This window comes from Echeneis naucrates, chromosome 3, assembly GCF_900963305.1.
Source record: "Echeneis naucrates chromosome 3, fEcheNa1.1, whole genome shotgun sequence".
In the NCBI taxonomy this organism is placed as follows: Eukaryota; Metazoa; Chordata; class Actinopteri; order Carangiformes; family Echeneidae; genus Echeneis; species Echeneis naucrates.
This window is the reverse complement of record NC_042513.1, coordinates 15,085,938-15,103,266: the sequence shown is the minus strand read 5'-3', so window position 1 is coordinate 15,103,266 and position 17,329 is coordinate 15,085,938. Positions and strand designations below refer to the sequence as shown.

The 17,329-nt window shown below is 40.3% G+C and overlaps 1 protein-coding gene across 2 annotated transcripts in view; it reads right to left on the bottom strand.

Moving 5' to 3' along the window:
- LOC115040663 (C-myc promoter-binding protein-like) overlaps positions 1–7,995 on the bottom strand; it is a 65,581-nt gene extending 57,586 nt beyond the window's left edge. For both annotated transcript variants that reach the window (XM_029497564.1, XM_029497565.1), the window contains exon 1: positions 7,792–7,995. The gene's annotated coding sequence lies outside the window, so the exon portion shown is untranslated. The remainder of the gene's footprint in view (positions 1–7,791) is intronic.
- Between the last annotated feature and the right edge of the window lie 9,334 nt (positions 7,996–17,329).

Genomic DNA, 17,329 nt, shown 5'->3' with positions numbered 1-17,329 from the left:
GTGTGCAAACCCAGGAGACATTATGCAAAAGAGATAGTTAGGATGCATTAACCTCTGTCAACAGAGATTTCATGTTTTAATTAGGTATGTGACTATTTGTAGTTGTCAAGTTGTGTGTGTGTGTGTGTGTGTGTCCGAACAGCAGTGCTTCTTTCACACACACAAGCTAATTTCCCCTAAGAGACTAATGAAATCAGCCTCATCTTACTTAGGCAGAGTTTTCATTTTCTAACAAGGTGACAATAAACACAAGGACGTCAATCATCTGAGCCAATCATTCTTTAAATATTTAAATATAAATTTAAATATTCACCACTTTTTCACCCACAACAGCAGCTAAGACAGGACTGAAGGTAAACTGGACTGATGAGTGTGAACAAAGAGTCATCCGCTTGCAGACTTAAATCCTTGATGCTTTAAAAGGGAGAATGGAGTTTAGTTGTTGCTAATTGGGAAAACAAAGGAAGCAAACTTATTTTGAAGTTTACAGATAACTTTATTCAAATTTTCAGTGGCATTTTCAGAAAATGCCACCGTATCCTCAGAGTTAAAGAAAAAAAAAAAAAAAAACAACCAAGCAATAATAGGCTGGGTTTGCTTTTCTGTTCAGAGAAGACAGACACACATCTGTGGGAAGCAATGTCACCACGTAGACAATCCATCCGGATCCATGGATCCATCACGTCTCATCCCCAGATTGTGCTGCTATCAGTCAGAGCGTTGTTGTGTGTTGAATTTTTCATTTTCATATTGCACATGCACAGAACAGCCTAAAATGATTGTCTATTTTCATTATTTTTTATAGTATTTCTATTTTATCTTCTTAAGAGAGTATTCATATTTTCACTCTATTTCTTATCATCCCTTCTCCTTAAGCTGCTGTGTTGATTTGAAATCCCTCTATCAGGGATCACTGCACGTAAATCTAACTATTCTGGGCTTTTTCTTCCCCGATCAGTGTAGCATTTGTATTTATGGTTTAACAGCACAGTTGACAGGCCTTTTTACTGTGTTTGGAAAAGGGGCAAAATTTTGTTATGACCGATTTTGCTCCAAGATTTTAGTAATTATCAAAAATGTCTTGGGTTTTGACAATGACTGCATTTATAGGTGTTTTAAGTCAAGAAAATGCCTTTGGGAGGCAACTATCTTAACCACAGAGGCAATAAATTGTATTGCTCCTCTCGTTATTCTTTATTTTTCTCCTATAATGCCACCCTTGCCCCCTGAACAACTAATAAGGTGGCACTTTCTGTGGTATTAAAAACATAAATCCTTTGACGTGTCCCAGCTTTGTGAGATAAATAAAACACTGCTTTCAAGGGAGCAAGAAAATTAAAGAATTGGAAAGCCTGTTGCTGTATTTATTGAGACTAACAAAGGTTTAGCTGCAGCTATGATGCTCATTTTACCTATAGAGGAACTCTCCTTGTCTTCCGATAAAATTTTCCATGTTAGTTTACCTGGGCAATTGTCAAAGTAGGGATCCTCAGGGTCAGGCACTAAGGTGTTATCCATTACCACTCAGTGCTTGCCTTCACATAAATTGTGTCGTTAATGTAACAGATCGTGATGCAGAAGAGGACAAAAGGGTAAAAAAGGAAGGAAAGGAAAAAAGAAAGGCTTTCAGGCCATGAAGGATGCAATGAGGCCTACAAGGAAGTCATCACCACTGGAACTTTTGCATGCAAATTTCAAATACTTGAACCACAGAACAGATTTAAAAGCTGTTTTTTTGTTTGTTTGTTTTTTTTAAATAACTGAGCAGCATTTTGCATCTAATTTTTGATGAAGTTTGGTTTACTTTGATTTTAGTTGCTGAATCTTCTAGTGTAGCTTGTATTGCCTCCACCTCCTGCACCCTATATACTTTCATGCCCCCTACCCGAACCAGGGTCTGTATCCCCACCCCGCTTTCACTGGTGCAGTTGGTGAGAGGTTAGAGTAGTTGACAGTCGTGCTGTTTGAGATAGTTGTCTTTGTGTGAGGAGCGGTGATGGCTGGCATTAGGGACGCCAGTGTTCACGGTCTAGCCTCCTGAAGGTGTTGTGGGCCTAACTAGACGAAACACAGACGAAAGGAGGTTCCCACCTGATGACCCCAAAGACATGATAGTTATCACCGCTCACTGGCCTAGTTGTAGTTTTAGTTGTTATCTGTAGGGCACATCGAGCAGGGCGAAAGTTTGTTGCTAGGTAGGTAATCGCTGAGTCTGGTCCATTTTTTTTTTTTTTAATCGCACAAGTTTCTTGTGTTTTCTCTAAATTAAACAACCTGGTTGTCTCTATTCTCTGGCAGAACAGTGACACTGTTTCAGAACATAAAACTATCTCAAGTTTTAGAAAATACTTTCAAAGAAGAACAGCAAAGAGAGCATTAAGCGTTGTGTATTAAGATGCTCAATTTAACTGAACAGCTACTATAAAAACAAGGACAGTACAACTAATTCATTATTCACGTTGGTTACACCACTGGTACTCAAGACAACCAGGGGGTATGATTGTCTACAAAAGTAGTGACTAGGATACAACTTAAACCTGGAGTTTTCAAAGTAAACTGGGAGCAGCACTATGCCCACCCTCTGTGACATCATGCATTGGTTTACAGCTGCGATTTGAAGACTCCACTTTGTAATTTGGGTGCCAGTCATATTGTTTTTTGGGGCCTGAAGATATCTGGAAGAGAAAGCGGAGCTCAAGAGGATTGAGGAATGGATCTGATTTTGTACTCTATCCTGACTGGGTGCTAAAGTGTGTACTTCACACTTTTCCGCTAGATGGAATAATTATTGAGCCCATAAACTCGTTAGGAAATTGTTTACTGAGCTAATAAACCAAGGAAATAGTGGGGAAATTTTCACATCTACAGTAATGAATGCCAGAGATAGTCATTAAATGGACTGATGCTTCAGTATTACTTACACATCAGATATGGTGTGAAGTTGAGGTCATTTTCTGTATGCAGATATTAAGGTAAAATCTGGGATCACAATTCCAACTCATGAAGCCCAAGAAGATATAGCCATGCCGGCTCTGGCTTGGTCTTAGCACAGGGAAGTGCTAAGACAGAGCCCTGTGGGAATGCCTCTGAGAAATCTGATGTCACCGACCTACCAACTCCTCCTGCTTGATCTTTTGATTCCAGTGTTGGCACAATACCATTCTTAAGGCCACTGTTTTCCCTTCAAGAGAGACAAAGTGATTTGTTTTAACAGTCATGTTTGTTTTCCAGTGTGACCCCATTTAATTTGCAGCTTGTTAACTTTGGTGTCTGCCAGTTTTTCTTTGGTGATGTAAGATGCCATGTCTGTATGACTGATTGGATGAAAGTGAAGACTGCCTTTTCCTTTTATCCTTGTGAACCCAGTAGACCACACATCAGCAGCAAAACAATATGAGATTTAAACAATTACAGCTGTACTAATGGAGTCTCGACAGTGGCATTAAACTACTATCTACTGAACTAAATAAGTAAAAGTGGAAGTGACCAGAAAAACAGATTAAGCATAATTATTCATGTAAAATTTGGCTTCTGTATAAAAGTGAAAACAGTTTTTATTTTAATCTTATTTTTTAAATTCTGAGATGTAGCTATCTAGCACCACAATTTTTCTCACCAATCAGAACTAATAGGCCTTGTATTTGTGTGCTGCTGTGGGAGCTGCACAATGTGAGTAAAAAAATAAAATCATATTGTCATTATGTTGGCAGATGTAACAATTGTGATATTTGAACTCAGCTGGAATGGTTGCTTTTGCATTTTATTTTCACTGAACAGCAACACACACACACCCAAAAAATAAAAACATAACGATGTGAGTTTTAGTAACTAGCAAGCTAACTTGTCCTAACCAGAACGCAAAAACAATCATGTTCATGCATCACAACACTTATGTTGTTGTTTTTAAGGTTGACAGACTCTTTGAGAGTCATGTCTAGTTTCTGGTACTAAACTTGCATATTAGACTGAGATGTAATTTAATTAAAGGGTTTTTGTTTGTTTAGGGTCTTTTTTTTGCCTCCCTCTCTCTCTCTTTTTCAGCTTTTCCCTGTTCAGGGTCGCCACAGCAAGTCAGCTCTGTGACTTGCATGGTTGATTTGGCCACAGGTTTTACACCAGATGCCATTCCTGTCGCAACCCTCCCCATGTCTCTGGGCTTGGCACGGGCATTAGTGCAGTATTACACTAATGCCCATGGCTGGGGTTTGAGTCCCAGCCGAGCATGCACTCTACCACTGACCTGAGTCTGCAGGTTTGCAACCAATTATTTAACTTGAATGGGGAGTAAGTAGTTATTAATTACACAATTGTATTAAGTTGTCAAGTACCATTTCTAGAACAAAACAAAATCATTGTTTTGTTCTAGAACCAACACCACCAGTGATTTCCCAGTTTCTTTATTCAGTTGGATCACCCTCACTGAACCAGATTTTATTTACACCATTCACAGAAACAGCAGCCTGCTCCAAGACACCAGGTGCCACCCACAGACTCAAGCCACACCCTGCCTTTCTGAGTTTATAGCTAATTAGTGTTTGTGGATAGTATTCCCTGGGAACATGTAATCTTCTTTGTTGCAAAGAAATAGTAGCTTTTCTTTTGTAAGAAGGTGTTTCCTCTTGGCTATAGTTTGCATTTTAAAAAATAATGCAGTGCTGTGACCTTTAGGCTGACACACAATCCTTATTATTTCTAAATCAAACATCAGTTAAATTTCAACAAGTGTTGCTGATTTTATCCATGGCGACACTGGGTTGATGTGAAAGGGCGAAGGAGACATTTAATTAGCTCACATGATCATATGAGATTCAATAGACAATTTACAATGCATTCTCTATTGATGTTTATGGTTAGCAAATTATTAATAAATATTCTCTAAGACCATGGCTGTCTCTACATCCAAGAACTCCAAGCCTTTTTCCTACTCTTGAAAAAATAGAAGGAAAAAGTTACTTAATTGTTTAAGCACACTGGTGTGACAGAGTGAAGACTGTTCCCTTGCTGACCACTGACACCTTTAATTTAGTCCTGTAATCACATTATCACAGAATTGACAGTAATTAGTGGTACTGATACAACCCACAGCCAGTGACGTGCCATTTTAACTGGCAAAAGTGAGGCTCAGCACCAGCTAAAAATAAGAAGCTGCTGAGTATTTACCACTTTTGCTGTTAGTTCTCAGCTCCATGACTTTGTGTCTGGCCTTAATACCAATCCTTTGGCTCATTCAATTTAAATTAAAACAAAGCACAGGAAGGATGTTGATCATTTCTACAATTGTCCTGAAGGTGACACTAGTACTAAAAAAAAAAGAGAGAATGACTACATTTGCTAACTACAACAAGATTCTGGGGGCTCATTTATAAAACTGTGCATAGGATCATTACCAAGTGTACGTATGCCCAAAAACCATGGGTCAGAGTTTGCTTAGGGGTGCGCACATTCTCCCGTCTGTCTGTCCCAGTCTGTTTTTCATAGATCACAAACTTTGCATGGAAAGTGATGTACGCCAGTTTCAGGCCCTGTTTCGCGCATATGCCACAGTTATAAATGAGGCCTCTGGTGAATTGCATCAAGGGAAAATTTAGGGTGCTGAAAAGTCTAATTTGAGCAGTCTAAAATTGTTCCCCAACTTCCTTAAAAAACTGCTTAAATTAGAAGAGTTCATGCTTAATTAGAACTTTCGTTGCAGTTTAGCACCCAGTAGTCCCCACTATTGAAATGTATGTGTGCATCGCTGCTACAGGGGGAAATTAAAATAGATGAAACACTTAAAATCAACACACTATTGATACTGTGTACTGCTCCATTACAGACTAAATACTGGTAAGCAATGATGATTGTCCACAGTGACTATCTGGGCACAATCAAAGTTTCCCTTTAGACAACTGACAGCTCTATGACATGAGACTACTTTTACCATCAATATTTGGGTTCACATAATTATGAAATATGATAGAAACAACATGCACCCCTTCATTTTATGTATTGAAAACATCATTGCCATAGGTGGGCCAATTTTTTGCCAGTAATAGGTAGACAGCAGGCATTGACCCCAAATATGGGGTGAGGATAAGAGGAACCAGGGTTAAATGAGTATGTCTGAGGTTAGCTAAGTCTATTTCTATGATCTTGTACTCATTGCCATATATCATTTTCTTGTTCTTCCTGCACAGCACTACACAGCCCAGATCAACAACCAATACCACCACTCACACGTCCAAGACAATGGCATATTCACTTTAAATGACTCCTATTTTCCTCAGCTGCACCACAACAAAATCTGGCCATGATAAATTCCCTGATATCTGCAGAAGCTAAGACTTGAATGAAAAGGGGGGAAAAGCAGAGCAGGCAGAAGATTTATAGGGTTACCTTTCTGGTATGCGGAGCTGAGGTTTTCAAATGACAGGCTTAAGGGTATTTCTGTCACATTTATGATTTGACCAGACTTGCCTGTCCTGTGCGACACAGTTAAACAATGCTAGAGGATTTTTTTTTTGGGTAAGTAAGCCTCCAGAATCTTGATGGTAGCCATCAGGTCTTAATAACTGCCATTAGGGGAGGTGGGATGGGGGTCCTCCACTTTCTCAAATAGACATACGGTACAGAGCAAACATTTTATGCTCTTTGGTTATTTTCTTTGAAATATCACGCAAGACCCATTTCACTGGTCTGTAATTTATTCTGCAGCATGACGCAAATCCAAAAACTATCTCCAGAGTCCTGGAGTCCTCCCACAGCTTGACGGGTAGTCTGGCCCCTTCAGAGCCCTGACCTCAACATCATGGAGTCATTTCGGGATAGACAGAAGACACAAAGGTAGACTAAATCCACAGGGGAACTGTGGCAGGTTTTCCAAGATGCAATTACAATCTACATGCAAAATTGTGCAGAAAACTGCATGAAGTTAACTAATAAATAAAAACTATTCATTGCATAATTACTGTTGGCAACCTCAGACTAGTTATACTTCCTAAAACTTTAACACAGTGTTATAGTAATAGCCTTGGCACAAAATCAGAGAACAAATTCCCCAGACTGTGCAACACTGTACTTCCAAACATGCGTATACGAAACTGTCTGAAAACAGAGAAAATGTCAAAGAAGACATCTTTAAATGCGTTCAAAATCCCTAATCTGTTTATATCAATATGACGTAACACAAAAGAGACGCAAGAAAAATCCCCATTTTCTGACACTTTGGCATACAAAAAAATCGCCACGGCCCATTACCCAATTATTACAATGTTTTACTTACAGCTGATTATTTTTTATGACGCTGCCAATTGACCATGTGCACGGTCTAAAGCAAACACAGGCAATGCCTCCTCTTGAGTCGTTGCATAAAATGAAGGTTGAATGAGACGCATCCTCAATCCGAACTCGACACCCTGAATATTGTGTGCAGGGAGGTGTGGGTGGGCTGTGTTTTTGGGTTGTTTGGCTCTGACCGGGAGAATGCCGGCCCAGCGGACAACGTCAGGTTTTAATGTGCTGTGACTTCGCCGCCGTTTCGCAGCTCACACAGCTGACATGTTCACCGACAACCTGTGGCAGAGCCCGAGCTTCGGGGGCGTCGGGCCAATCTGTTGGAGGGCACACTGTTGTCAACCAGCGACAGTTCATTCAAAGCAAGACAATTAACAAACAAGACAACGGAGCGCGGTGTGGCAGCGCTAACATGGAGGATTTGTAGCTTGGTATAGCGGCGGGCAGCTGTTCGCTAACCCCCCCACCCTTCCCCCCCCGCCCGGTCGGTCCCTGAAGCGGGTCATCATCTCTACTTACCCCGTTAGTCAACGCTGAATTAGTCCCCACTCAACTTCGGCCGGTGTCGTCTACCGGTGCTGGCTCATTACAGCGCCGACAGGGTGAGGTGACCGGGCCGGCTGTGTGTTTTCGTCGGTATAAACGCACAGATATCTCCCCCTGTGTCAGCGCTTAACCGTTAGCTGTCCAACCGAGCGAGCCTTCTGTCAGTCACCGAGCAGAGCCGGCTGCCGCTCCGCCGCCATCTTGATTGTGATGGGGAATCCGTCGTCTCCCTCTCTCCCACTCTCTCTCCCACTCTCTCTCTCTCCCTCCCTCACTCACTCACTCACTCACTCACTCACACTCACTCACACTCACACACACACACTGATCAGTACAACATGAAGGATCATCCCTGTACCTGATGGTGAAGTGTTGAATACTACATTTATGATCTGGTTGTTTTTAGCAATCTGCTGATTATGATCCAATTTCTTTTTTTCTTTTTAGCTTTTAACATAATCTCTAAACCATTGTTTTTGTATTTTTATACAGTTTTACACCGGACTGGCCTTGATTAATGAAGTGAAACGCAGTTATTGTATAATTATTGTCTAAATATTGTCTTGTTTTGCCTTCCTCTACGGCATGACAGCCGTCTGCAGAGATACGCAAAATGTCCATAATGAGATAAAATGGCCAAAGAAATACACAAGGCAACTATAAACAAAAACCAAATGACCACAAAGAGAAACAAACCTGGAGCCAGAAAAAAATGAACAGTTGCAAATTGATTTAAATAAGAGATATTAAAGAACCGGGAAGAGTCATAGTGACAATAATGAGAGGTAAGTCAAGTGAAGAGACACAAAACAGCTGCAACGAGACACTAAGATATTAATTTCCACAAAGAGACAAAAAACCAGAGAGCCAGAAGAGAAAGATGCCAAGCAAATCAAAAGATACTCAGAATGACCACAAAGAGCCACACACAACGACCATTAAGGGGCACAAGCTTTCATGAACATTTTCATTTCAAATTATAAATCGCAAGGAGCCAAGCATTAGAAATTCTGCGGGGGGTGGGGTCCGGTCTAGTCTCTAGTCTGTGGAGGGGTCCGGTCTAGTCTCTGTGGGGGGGTCTGGTCTAGTCTCTAGTCTGTGGAGGGGTCCGGTCTAGTCTCTAGTCTGTGGAGGGGTCCGGTCTAGTCTCTGTGGGGGGGTCTGGTCTAGTCTCTAGTCTGTGGAGGGGTCCGGTCTAGTCTCTGTGGGGGGGTCTGGTCTAGTCTCTAGTCTGTGGAGGGGTCCGGTCTAGTCTCTAGTCTGTGGAGGGGTCCGGTCTGGTCTCTAGTCTCTGGGGAGGGGGGGGTGGTCTGGTCTCTGGAAGGGTCTAGTCTTTGTGAAGGGGTCTGGGGGGATCTGCTCAAGGCAGAAAACTGGTAGATCAGCAACCTCCATCTATATTTTTCATTTACATCCCAGTTCATATACAGGTGCAATATTATATTATTTCGATCTTATAAATGTGATAGATATCTACTTTATTTATCCTGGGGGAAATTCACTTACATGCATCATTCACACAATAAGACACACAGAGACATGCTGCCTCACCTTCACACTGCAATCTGCTTTACTTCCCAACATGACAGACACACAGCTCGTTTTTGTGAAGATTAGATGATGAAAGGTTTACAAACACAAAACAGGCTCAGCAATGGGGAAGTATATTGAAATGTTGATAATTGTGGCACATGAAATATTATAAAACACGGTCAGTGTCCACACCGCTCCACTTTAGGGGATCAGGAAAGAGGCAGAAAACTGGAGCATTCTCAGTGTAGGCGCAACAATTTTCATGTCTTCTTCAGTAACAACATGATGTTCTTTTCCCTGCAGGTCTGATCCAGCCCTCATGGGTCCTCAGTTCAAACTTCTCCTCCAAATGTGGCAGAGGCTGAATTAAAAACGGGAGGCTTTACACAGCATTTCATAAACCAAAGGGAGACATCATGCTGGGTTGACACTTGATCTTTCTGCAACTTGGTGCTGGGCGGATCCAAGCCAGCAGTTGGGCAGTCCTTCATTATTTCATTAATTTTTAATGACATAATGCTGATATATGAAGCCTCAAAGGTCCAGATCAAGAAGCAGTCCAGATTCAGTTTGGCAAATCCCAATTTCCCCTATAATCATGATGCCTGACTCACTTGCAGTTACTAATGTTATCAATATGAATCAGAAAGGAGCAGCCATGCACTCTGGCTGCTGAAGTGCCTACATAATGTATGTGGTTGAGGATGCTGAAAAGAAACTGTGCTTCAGTAAACTGCTTTTATAAAAGCTTTTAACGCTATTTATTGACTCATGGTTGTTGACTACACAGGTTTTGTTAATGGTTTTGTCTCATTTTAAAAACTCAGCAGTTTTTCAAGCTAGATAGACCAATAGCCTCCATGGAATAAAGATGTTTCTAAAGAGCAGTTTAGATAGACATAAGCTGCCACACCACACAGTGGCAATGACAGATTCTGCCTAACTTCTGTCCAATGAAGAAACGGGAAAAGAGGTGGGCACTTCTTCAGTGCAAGCATACTGAATAAATGTGGCATCTCACTATCATCTTTAGCACAGGTGGTCCCTTTCTCAAACACAAAAGGCTTATTCACTTTCTAGTCAAGGTAATGGAAAGCAGACAGCTAGCACCTAAATGCAAAGCACCAAGCAGCAACCCACTGACTCACGAATGGAGCTGGACTCTGAGAACCATGGAGGAGCTGCAGGTTTTCGCTGAAAGACTATCCTGAATCTTTTAACACCTGATTATTTTGTTGTTGTGTGCCAACAAGTTCAGCTTCAATTTTACTTTGTGTTAAAGTGAGGAATATATATGAAGAAACAGTTTGAAACAGATTGGGTGTGAGTGGGTGGAGAGCTGGTAAAGTATTTCCACCTGTTTGTACACACTCATATATCCTTTAAATATAAAATTTTCATTTTGTTTTTTGAAGTTACATTCAGCAAATATCTAGCAAATACATTTTTAGTGTTTTTAGAAGCTGTAAATGCATACATAAAAGTACAAAAGCTTCACTAGCCAAAATGGCTATGTGTGAAGTTTGGAGGCTTTGTTGGATGTTGGTTGTCTAAACAACATCTGATGCTTCCCTTCAGGCGCTCACCAAGTGAAATACACATTTGAAAATGCTTTGTTTTGCACAGATAGGAAAAACTTAATGATTCCAGCGCAGCTGCTGCAGTTTCAGGCAGCTAAAGCAGCATAATAATTATTTTAATGGTTTCAGACTGGCTCACAAGCATATTTTACTGAAATATGTCTTAGGTATAGGTATAGTATAGGTATACAAGCATAACTGTTACAGTGGTTCAAAGTGCAAACTTCTGGATTTGACTTTGGACCTTTATGTGTGCAGTTTACATGTGTGTGGGTTCCCTATGGCTGCTCAGACTTCCTCTCGCAGTCCAAAGACATAAATACTAGATTAACTGGTGATGCGAAAGTGCCCATAGGTGTTTATTTGACAAGCGACATGCCCAGTCGTCAAAATGTTTCTGTGTTCCTGCCTTTGTGAACACATCTTATCACCAAAGATATTTAATATACAACATTTTTGAAAACTAAATTCCACATATAGCCAGAACTAGTTACATATCTAACACATCATTGCTCTTCAGCCAGTTTTTCTCTCTTGCTCATGTCTCACTGCTGCCACCTGCTGTCTGCTGGTATCAAATACAGGTCCTCCATTTCTCCTCTCTGAATGCAATGGTTTAGTAAGAAAAACCCAGAAGTCTCCTCAGTACTGAGAGTTTGTTAATACAGATTTCCAATTTACAACAAGATGCAGTCCAAGGGTGTAACTTTGAATTGAACATATAGTGGGTTGAGATTTCCGAAGCAGGCCTGAGGATACTGAGGTCTGTCCCAGCTTCACCGTCACCACCTTTTCTTAAATATTTCATTAGAAAATGTCTTTAAAGGCATAAACCCTTAATAGAACCTTTATTATGAAGTGGTCCTGCTGTTTTTGAGGATAACTAAGGTTGAACCTTAAATTGTTTTATGTCAAAATCCAAATATTATTGTCCAGAGAAATTGACTGATTGAAAAGTAAAAAGAAAAAAAGAACATTTATTGAAATCTTATGTAAAGTGAGAAAAGTGTAAAGTGAGAATTTTAACTGGATTGGGACCAAACTTTAATGGGCTCTACTCAGGTCAATACCCCATCAGTCACAAAACAGAACAAAACTCTATTGGTGCAGGTAATGATCTCAACTTTAGGTTCTGGTGGAGGGATTATGCCCAGGTCTTTTAGTCCATTAGATTTGTGATTCTCAAGGAAGTAACAGACTTTTGTTTTTGGCTTGCGCAAAAATGAAATGAACAATTGTCTGGTTTTCTCCCAAGGATAAAATGCCGCTGCTGACTGATCAATTTCTGATACTTAAGTCTAGATCAAAAACAATGGAAAGCTGTTTCCTGGTTTCTTCCACATGGGTTAGTCCGGTGCTGTTAGACTTTTTTCTTCCATTATTGTATAAAGCACAATTTTGTTGACTAGACAAATAAATGTTTGTTTGCTTGTTGTTTTGGGTTTTTTTGTCAGTAACTTCTTTGTTATGCTAGTGTGTCAAAAAATTTTGTAAAACTAAAACTATGAACTGAAAGAAGCTTAAATGCCATTGCAGTTCATTCTTTCTCATCACATGCAGCCATTAGATTCAGTGATGATTCCAGAAAAAAATCTACAAGGACTGAGTTTTGAAACTGCGTTTTATTTCATTAAACAAGTAAAATTAAACCTGGCAACCCAGGCTCTGTTTCATTGCTCTTCATGCTTGTGTGTTTGTGTCACTGGGGCTCATTAATCCACTGTAAGACAAACTCTGTGCACAGATAAAGAGTTCCTGGAATTTCTCCTCTCTGCTATCGATTTTCAATGTAGGTTGCAAATGTTCACATGATTAGTGAGAGGCATACAAGGTCTTTCAAATGATCCCCTCCCCTGCCTCTTCTTTGTGCATTAGAAGGCAGGATGTGAGCTGGCTGATAAGCTGCAGAGAAACAGAGAGGTTATTGGGGAATCTGTGCTGGTCAGTCTGTCACTGTCTGATGAGGGAGGAGCTGTTGGAGATTCTCTTTTGTGCTATCAGACACAGTTTGGGCACCTCAAACTGGTGCGTCCCTGATCACTTTGGTTTCTATCATTAATGGGTGCACTAGGATGTGATGTCATGCTTTAAGTAGGAGCTCCCAAAAGCACACAATTAAATCCAGTTGATCAATACTTAGCCTGTAGTTTACAAGCATGACAGCAAACCACACAGCATCTCTTATGTTGTGGATTTTTTAATGGTGGCTGGCAGAAGTATAATTAAGGAAGACCTGCTCATCCTCTGTGGTGACCACTGACATTGATAGATGTTAGGGAAGAGTGGCCGTGCTGTGTGTAAACGGTGCTTATTTAAGGCTGACATTGCTTTAGGAACTAAGTTACTCATAAGTAATGCTGACCTGCAGGAAGTCTCTTCAGTTGCCTCTCTTCGTGTGAGGCAACTGATCCATACCTCAGGTTAGCGGAGTGCTACATTTGAACCATATTTTGTCTAAGTTGGGTGACAAAACTCAAAGAAATGGTCAGTGAAAAAGGGATTCAATTATTCATACACAGACTCAACAAGACAATTTGAATCTATGGCTGGAGGAAAGAAACAACTGTCATTTTTTTCCTGCTTGAAACCAATAATTGAAATTGGTTCTTCCATCCATGGTTAGGCGGGCTGTGAGGCCAAAGTCTATAGGACCCATAAGGCAGCCAGGGGACTCAGGAGTGATGAGAACCAAACTGGAATTTTAATAGCACAAAGATAATCCATAAGGTAAAATGAAAAACACTGCCAAGGGAAGGGGCAAGAGAAAGTAACAATAAAAAGCGGGGACCAGGGAAACAGGGACCAGCAATTCCAAAAGAAACAGAAAAGCCCAACAGAGTCCAACAGTTAAAAAGATAACAAACCAGAAATCATTGTGAGGCAGGGAGAAGACAAGAGTAAAACATTAAAAGTATCAGAAGAAAATCACTGCAAGCAGATAACAGCAAGAAAAGTTGGAATGTCAAGACAGGGACACGGGCCAGGAAGACAACAATTTAACACAAAACAAAGCATGACAGGGTACATGTACACACCAGGAAGTGAGAAGATGAGGGACAGTTGCAGGGCATGAGGAAAACTAGGAGATTACACAGGCAGAAAAACACAAGTGTGCTGGAAAAAAGTGGCAAGACAGGAAGTGCTACAAAATAAAACACAATTGACAGGAAATGGAGAGAAAACAAGGCAAAAAGAGGGATCCTAACATCCATGACTATTGCACTAACTGCCACTGTATGCATTTTATTTTAACTATGATGATATGTCCTCTGAAATATCAATTAGGGGTCCATAGAGGATTACCTGGAAGGTTTAGATTAGTGGACATTCATCCTCATTATTGTGCAATGAAACAATGTGAATAGTCTTGATCTTAAAGTCTTAAATAGCAGAGTGTATAATTTTCAACTTGTTGGAAATGCTTGCAAGCCTGTTATTTTGGCTGCATCCCTTCATATAACCAAATGCCCTTCATATGGACTTAGATATTTCAAAGGGCACAATGATGTGTATTCGTGAGCTTGTGAAAGTGTGCTGAAAACACTGGGATAAGCTGAAATCTGTAGCAGAGGAAAGGAAAGAAGGCGTCACCTTTGATCTGTAAGTGCACTTAGGTCAGTTGTATACAAGTAAATCCATCATCCGTTGCATCTGCTTCATCATGAATCTGATTTGAAAGCCAAAAAGGACGAATCAATATTTTTTTCTGTCCGGAATCCATCAATCGTGACAGATACATTCTGTTTCTTAGCTACCCTTGACCTCTGACCTCTGACTCCCCCCAGGGAGCAATGACAGGAAATAACACTTCCTCTTTTGGATCAATACAGTGCCACATTATTAGGCCTACTGCACTTGTCCAAAGTAAAGGATTCCCATTCCCAAGAAGGGGTAGAGATACCAAGCTTTCGATCCTTAACCCAGGCTCTCCTTGATATCCTCTGTATCCAAAGTGGGTCATCCTGTAGAGAATGCTAACACAATGCAATCAAATTATAAAGGGTTATCAACATAGTGGAATCAGAACAAGGATTCACCAACCTTGTAACACAAAGTAATTTTCCCTGTCTCACGTAGAACTGTACAGTATTGTCTTCGAATAGCGGTAATGACAAAACATTGTATTGATAAGATCAGTCAACTGTGGTTGGAAAATAAATGATTTACTACTCACCCACAAAATACCCCATGTTTGAATAAACCTGAATAGCCTCAAAGAATGTCTCAAATAACTTAACGTCACAACTCATCAAAGGTTTCACACTGGAAGCAGGTAAATTCTTGACCTTGGAATAACTCAGCAATAAAACAGAGAATCAAACATTTTTCATCATCTTTTTTTGTTTTTTAAAATCAAATGATAAGTGTGTCAAAACACAAACATATTTGATTGTATCAAAAATGTGATACATCGTCCTGTGGATTAGCTTTTTAAACAAGAAACTGCCAGAGTGGATCAAGATGATTTTCAACCTTCAAGCTACAAGAGCACGACCAAGCCATTTATTTTTTGACGTCCTCTTCATCCTCTTCAAATTGATGTGACGTCCTGTCAGGGCATCGACATGACGAGCAGATGGCGTGTAAAACAGTGTTGAGTCGCATCCTGCTGTCTTAGTGATGCCACTGCTGGTGACTGCTGCTTCCAGTCTCAGTTCATCATATCATCACATCAAATGGCAGCACTCTCCATGTGTCTTCGCAAAAGCAGTCAATTGTGTTTTCTCTCACACTTGTTGACTATGTCAATTTGACATAGTCAATATGACAGAAATGAGCAGGTGTGTCATAGTCATAGAGAATCCACTTTTTCTCAGAATTCCTATGACATGTAGAAAATGGAATGCTTTGGGCTTATAATTTTCAGATAACTTTTGTATTTTCCACAAAATTAACTCAGACTTTTCCAGCAATTTTAGCCGAATCAACCAGCATCTGAGATAAGCCTAGCATAAAAGCCTAGCCTAAAAGCATAGCTTAAAACATAACCATATGAACCACCTCCATATCTCCCTTCTCTGCTGCTGCCATTGGCAAATGCATATACATACAAGGGATGCACTTGTGTAAAAATGTCCACATACCAATGTGTGTGTGTTGAATCCAGTGACCAGCCTGGCTTGGGTTACACTCTTTCTAACCGATGAAAATGAGAAGCAGCTCTGGATACACCTTGGTTGCGGGAAGCAGAGTGGCTACAGACATAAATAAATCTCCCCTGAGGAAAGTTGATACAAAAGCTCACATGTCCACAGCAGATGAGTATCCAAGGCCGTCAGCATCTTAATGGCTACAAAACACCGTGTACATGATACACCCAAGCAAGTGTCCCTTTCATACAAGAAGTACATATGTGGAAGAAAAGCCAGAGAGGAAATGATGAGGCAGTCCATTTAAAACTTTTGCAAACAAACTCGAGCAAAAAATCAGTAAAAGTTGGTGGCTAATAGAAAAGCAGATTGAATGGTTCAACCCATTTATTGAAAATGATTAACCAGCTTAAAGTAGTAATAATAACATCAAATAATAATGAAAAAAGGGGTTAACACTGACTTTGATACAAATGCTGGATGGCTGAGGCCGTTACATTTGAAATGAGATGTAATGAGACCTGATGTCTGAAGAGAGAGGTGCAGTTCTGCAGTTGGTCAGAGGAGTCTTCTGATACCGATCAATGAAATCAGCTGAGACTGGTGGAGCCAGAGACTCCCTGCTGAATCAATTTACCATCACTGTAATTCACATGATTGTACTGCCAACACACACACACACACAATGGTTGGAGCAGTGGCTTTGGTGGGATGTTTCAAGGACAAATGTGCAAAACTGTCATTTATGTCATATTAAGGCTTAAATAGAAAGGAAATCCAAGCAAAACAGAATATGATCACTCATTAGTAACTGTTTCATCACAGCATCATTTCCTTCCCTCCCTCCTCCTTCATTTCCTTTACTTTTCCATTCTTCCAGCCCAAAGGAGTTGGTTCAAATTTGACACTCAGTCTTTGGTGGATTGTAGACATCGGTGATTGGCTGTTGGACATAGACCAAGATAATTAATATTTTTGACAAGTGCCATAAGCTATTAACTGGCCTGTAATCTGTGTCCCTGAATTGTCACATTGCACTGTTTCACCACTTTATACATGTGCAAAGCCATGAGTATACTCTGATCTGTGTGGAAGCAGCCTGCAGTCGACACACCTGTTTATTTACTTTTTATTATTATTCCTGGAATTCCTGCAATATATTAGTCAACTTTACATTACTGGTAAAACAGTAAGGTACAGAATGAGTAACAGTACAAATGATTAAAAAATCGAAGACTGCTCTTCATGAACTTTAGTTTAACTTTTTAACTTGTCTTACACCTGAACACAAAGCTCACATAAATGTGT